The sequence below is a fragment of the Barbatula barbatula genome, assembly GCF_947034865.1.
Source record: "Barbatula barbatula genome assembly, chromosome: 2".
Classification (NCBI taxonomy): domain Eukaryota; kingdom Metazoa; phylum Chordata; class Actinopteri; order Cypriniformes; family Nemacheilidae; genus Barbatula; species Barbatula barbatula.
In genome coordinates, this window is record NC_136767.1 from 14,223,106 (window position 1) to 14,229,037 (window position 5,932).

Sequence of the window (5,932 nt, forward strand, 5' to 3'; positions counted from 1 at the left end):
GACAGCTGCTAATATACACACAGTAATATTTTCAGACGTCTGACAAAAGCTTTGAAGGTGAATTTCTTTTCTAATTCATGTTTATGATGATAAAGAGAACAGTAGTTACAAAAAACTGTAGAATTTCATAGTGAGGAATGAGCAAGCGATTAATCTGGATTTGCTGTTATTAAATAATAATCACTGTAATAACTTAATAACTATAAGCGGTTTACGAGAACAGTTTCACATTCATTTGTTGGCCATCGGTACTGTACCTCCCTGTGAGTAAAACAAATGGCCTAGATTTCCATATGATGTCAAACTATACATAACTATTTTTGTAACTTATAAGATCATAATGTGATACAGAGGAAACTCACACTCACTGGGTTAGTAGCATTCATGTTTTTGCAAACTGTCACGGGCAGTTCTTAATGTTTGTGGAAGTAAGTTCATAATTTAGTAAATTAAGTTTATGTTACTGTAGCTCAATTGGTAGAGCACAGTGTTAACAGCGCAAAGGTGTTAACATGCTTATAAAGTTCTGAAAGTCTCTATGGAGTAAAGCACTTGCCAAATTCGAATATGAATATTAACAGGGTCCACAAAACAATATTTCTACCTTAAAACAAGTAATAGAACCAGTTAATCAATCTTTTTGTAAAAATTGCCATCCTGTTTGCTATCTGCTTGTCATTAACTGAATTAGAATTCGTGTAAAATAAAATAATTTAACGCATTGTTAACATTATACTACAGCTCCCCAAAAATGTAAACCATTACACGGCCAATACTTTGTGATGGAGTACTATAAGTAATACATTATTTTAGTGTGAGTAGACAGTGACAGTGATGTGAGAATCTTTATGATGATATGACAAAATAAGCTTTTGAATAAAGAAAATAACTCAAACAAAACATGAAACCAAGACTCTTGGAGTGTTTTATGAGAACAATGCAGAATTATCTCAGCATTACCGCCATAGGCCTAAAACTCAATAACAATATAAATAAATAAATAAATAATAATTAAATAAATGGACCAAATTAACTCAAACGAACACCTTTTGTATTCAATATTAATTCTTTACATTCTTACATTCTTCAAACTATGTGCATATACAGTTTATTTACCGTTTAAAACTAGTTGTATTGAAATATTTCTTACAGGATTTAATGAGGACTAGACAATCTTTAAAGGACAACCAAATGTTGTCTGCTATGCAAATCAATCTTGTCAGAAAACATGTTTGTATATTTAAAATTGTCAACAAGTTGTTGGCCTGCAACAGCTATAGCTTTTTATGGTAGACAATACAATTGGTGCCTTGGGGTATAAATCCCATTCAATTTTAATTGTTTGTTGATTAAACACGATGCTGTCGATGAGATGATAGCATTCTTTCCCCTACCATTGTATGCAGATGTGTGACAGGGTTTCATCTGCCTAGAAGTCGATCCCATGCACCCGGCTTATGTGTCTCATCACGACTCCAAGTATCTCTTTCTTTTATCTGTCACCTTGAGTTGAAGAATGGCTGGATACTGCTAAGAACTGGGGTTAAACTTGCTTCCTTGACACACTTTCTCTAATTGTACCGCGCTGTGCGTTTGTACAATCTGTAGGTGGTGTGTTTAAGGGTACTGTATAAAGCAAATAAATGTAAAAAGATAGAGTTGAATAAAATCATTATAATTATTTAAATACAAACAACAAAAAGCACAAAGATTTGTATTAGAGTTGCATGAATATAGCACTGGAATAGCATCTTGTACTGTGCATGACAAACATTAAACATCATGTACATTTCTTAAATATCAATGCAAAAGAAAAAGGATGCTAAAATGCCCATGTTTTGCTTCTATATACTTTAGTACTTAAGCTGGTTTCTGTCATAACCTATCCTCCTTCACACAACACTAATAGGGGCAGTAAAACTAATGTTTTATCAAAAAACTAAAGGAAGAGCTTTGCATCTTTACATTTAACTGCAGGACAAAAAAACGAATTATTAATTTATTTAAATAACTTTGATGTGTTTAAATACTGTACAATACACAACATACTGTGCATAACAAATCTATATGTATTTTTGCATGTGCAGGTTTCTTGACATGGATGGGTTATCATTTGGCAAAAGTTAGCAAAACATCTGAATTTACATATTATTTTGTTTTAATTATAAATTCCTGTTCAGTCCTAATGATATATACACTGTATACAATATATTACACTGTTTAAAGTTGGCTTTATTACCTGGCCAAAGAAAATATATTATACAAATCTTCTGCACATTTTTAATCCAAGCATGTTATGTCTCCGTTCTGCCCCAAAATCATCCATAAACCAGTGCTTGAGTCTGCAGCACTTGATATATCATGTTCAACAGACATTCAAGTGTTGTCAGAATTTTTTCGATTTACTTTTTGTACCTGGGCTTAGTTGAACTCACTTTTTATTCATCGCAATTTTAACAGCAAATTGTTGCTTCAATAAAAGCTCCCATCTATTTCCATTAAAAAGTAGCCAGTCAGATTTCAGGTAATATACAATGTAATTGACGGTTACAATAACAAGAATTATTCTCGACCCAAGGGCACAGCGTTGTGGTTATCAACGTGAATGCCTATATGTTAAAAATACAAGTAGTCTAATTTTGTGGCGAGCAGAGGCAAGCAGAGTGGCCACCTGGAAATGAGACAGGAACAAAGCATTTTGTTCAAGGAGAGATGCAATAAACATGGGGAATACAGACCAATTGAGTATGTGCATGATTTTTATCACTGTAGGTGCACTTTATAAAAATGATGTTATATCATTTTTTTCTGGAACAGGCTAATCCTATAAGATTTTTTCAAATTCGCCTTGTTTTACACACAACCATTACTCATTCCAGCCATGCACCTTTCATTCAACCCATACTAGATACAAACAGAATACTATGAAACCAGTAATTTTAATTACTTTCAAACCAAGCCATCCTAAATGTATGCTTGTAGACTGCAAGGGTTTGTAATGGTGTTTAAAGCATATTTACAATGTTACTAAACATTGGGGTCATGTAACAAGGGACAATGTAAATCTGGAAAGTCTGTCTTTTTATTTATACATTAGGTGATCTGCACCCTTGGGTCCAAACCCAAAGCGTCTTATCGTCTGATTTTAATCGATACCCTGACAGTGCTGAAAGATGCGGCTATTGTGCCCTGTCATCTTTTCAAAAGCATCCCTACCTTTCTACACAAAACCATTGAAAGCTAATGATGGCAAAAAAAAACGTGCTGCACAGTGAACGGTCCCAGACAGACATTTTGTACATCTATTAACTGTTTTACTGTATAGAATTTTCTTTTATGTGTTATAAAAATCATAAAGTTCTCACCAGTTCTATACAGTGAAAATACGCTGCATTGAATAGAAAGACCCGTGTGGTTTTCCTGAAAGGTGAGCTCACTGCATCAATACAAGAATACACAGAGAGAAAGAAAGGATTACCTCTAGAGGAGACAGATGAGAACAAACACAGGATTTTCTGTGGTCTTCTGACAAGAATGCCATGGTGAAAAGCCAGGGGCTGAAAATAGCAGTTAACAGCTCATGTCAGTCAGTTGTTGACAAGAGGCCTGCAATCTCTCAGTGTGGTGGCTATCAATATTCTAAACACAGCCCCTTCAGTACGGCAGCTAAAGACAAGACCCTAACGTATATACAAGAGCCCTCTCTCCACAGTAAGTATTCTACTTCTGTGTGGCCCTCAAATCTAGAAGTCAAACGACTTTAGACTATAGTCTATAGTATATAGTAAACAAAATTATCCTCAACAGAGCAACAAAGACGTAAAATGTTGTCACATCCAATGTTTTGTTTTAGGGATATATTGGGGGGCACAGTAGTTGTATGTTGGCAGTTATAGATTTAAATATGCTCTACACATTTTATGACTAGAGAGAGACGTTGTGTCATCTTATTTTACCTCAACTTGAGTCATTGCGTTCCTTAATGTCAAACCAATAAGACGATGGCATTCACCTGCAGTTATGTCTCAGCAGGCAAATCTTTATCTCTATTAAGATAAAAGTACAGGCATAATTTCTTTTCTATTTTGACCAAGAGCTGAGATCCTCAGCACTGAGTCCTGTGTCTTGTTAGCCAGTCTTAAATTTTACCGCTGTTTTCTTTGGTATACTCCGTACATCAAGACGTTTTTGTTTTAAAAAAAGTAATGCCAAAATAAGAATTCTGAACGTTATGTTAAAAGTGAATTCATGTGTAATTTTGATGTTGACATTGATGTTATCCCAGATGAACCTGAGCAGGAATTTACCCGCTGCCGGTCAGTCAAAACGGAGCATATTGTTTACATCAAACAAGGCCTGAGTTGTCACAGTTTATACTGTGAATTTGTTATTTAGTGCCATGGTCCTCTTCAGCGTTGAGTGATAAAACACTATTCAACATTTCATTATCTCTGACAGGGTTCTTTCAATATCTACCTATTTAGGTGATATCATCTCCACTCCATGCGTCTTCCCAACACCATAATTATCTCCCGCAAGATGGAGGGTTGCCATCAATGACAACAGAGTATAATTGTACAACCCACACTGCCGTCAAAACCCAAGGCTGGCAAAATTATCTTTATTTTTTACGTTCCTAAAACAACAATGACGAATATGTTTTGTTATTTTTGGAGTAGTACCACCATATTTAATTTGAAATCTAAAAATCGTTTAGGATATTCTCCATATGATATGATGCGCTCTAGACTCTGATTAAACATAGATATTTATATATTATAGAAGGGTATTGTGCTTTTTTATAGAAAGTGGGTCTATAAAGTATAAGAAAACAAATAGAGTTTTTCTTGCTGTCCCAAAATCAGTTCATGACTGTAAATGACTTTGGATAAGTGAATAATTGCAGTATCTTGATTCTGAGCTGGTTGTGTTCGGGTGCTTTGTTGTCAGAAAAATGGAAGACGCCATATTCATGCTTACGTGTGTCTTGGGAAAATGATATAAGGTAAAAGCTTTTAAGAGTACATCTTATATAGTTATACAGCACTTTTATGTAGTCCGTTTGCTGATTATTCTGGAATATTGGTGAAATACAAGCTATTTTCGCAGTGTATTAAACACACAGTATGCTTCAAATGATTATTCACATATTTATGTACTCATTTAACGACAATACAACGAAGATATTGCGGGAAAACTAATAAATCATGGGAAAAAAAAAACACTTGGGTAAAAAAATTATTTTCCAATTTCCCAGTTGGAAATGCGACATCAAGATTCGGAGAGCACGTGGAGACAGCAATACGCTGATTTCAATCCGCTGCTAAGAAATTGAAAGCGATGCAGAGGTGGAAAGAAAACCGGATGGACAGGTAAAATGCAGATGTTTGAACTACCATCAGTGGCCTGTATCACGAAGCGAGGTGAACAAACACTGAGTTGCAGAGTACGTTTAGAGTTGAAACCAGACAAACCCAACCGGGTTAAGATCAGGTTCAGCTGTAGCACAACGCTTGGTATATACTTTCTTTTGTTTGATGTAGAGTTGCACCTGAAAGTGTGACAGGTGCGGCAAACAGCCAATCACACGGAACATGGAAAGCAGTTTGACTGACGTGATTCACTTTTCTGTTGAAGATGAAGAGATCATTATAAAAACAATTGTCATGAAATGAAACACATTTTCAGGGCAGGATTAGACACTGCTGCTGTGAAGGTTACTGACTATATAAATACAGAATCAACTGAATTTCAATTGTTTATACAATTGTACAAAAATATCTAAAGATAATATGTATGCTTCCGTACTGCAGACCCTCCCATCTCTATAATAAGAGTATCTCTGCTCTAACCCTGGGGCACGTTTCCTGGAAGCGGTTTACTACAGGGTTTGAGATACGTTTTGTCTTGTTTGGTGGGTGTGTCAAAAATT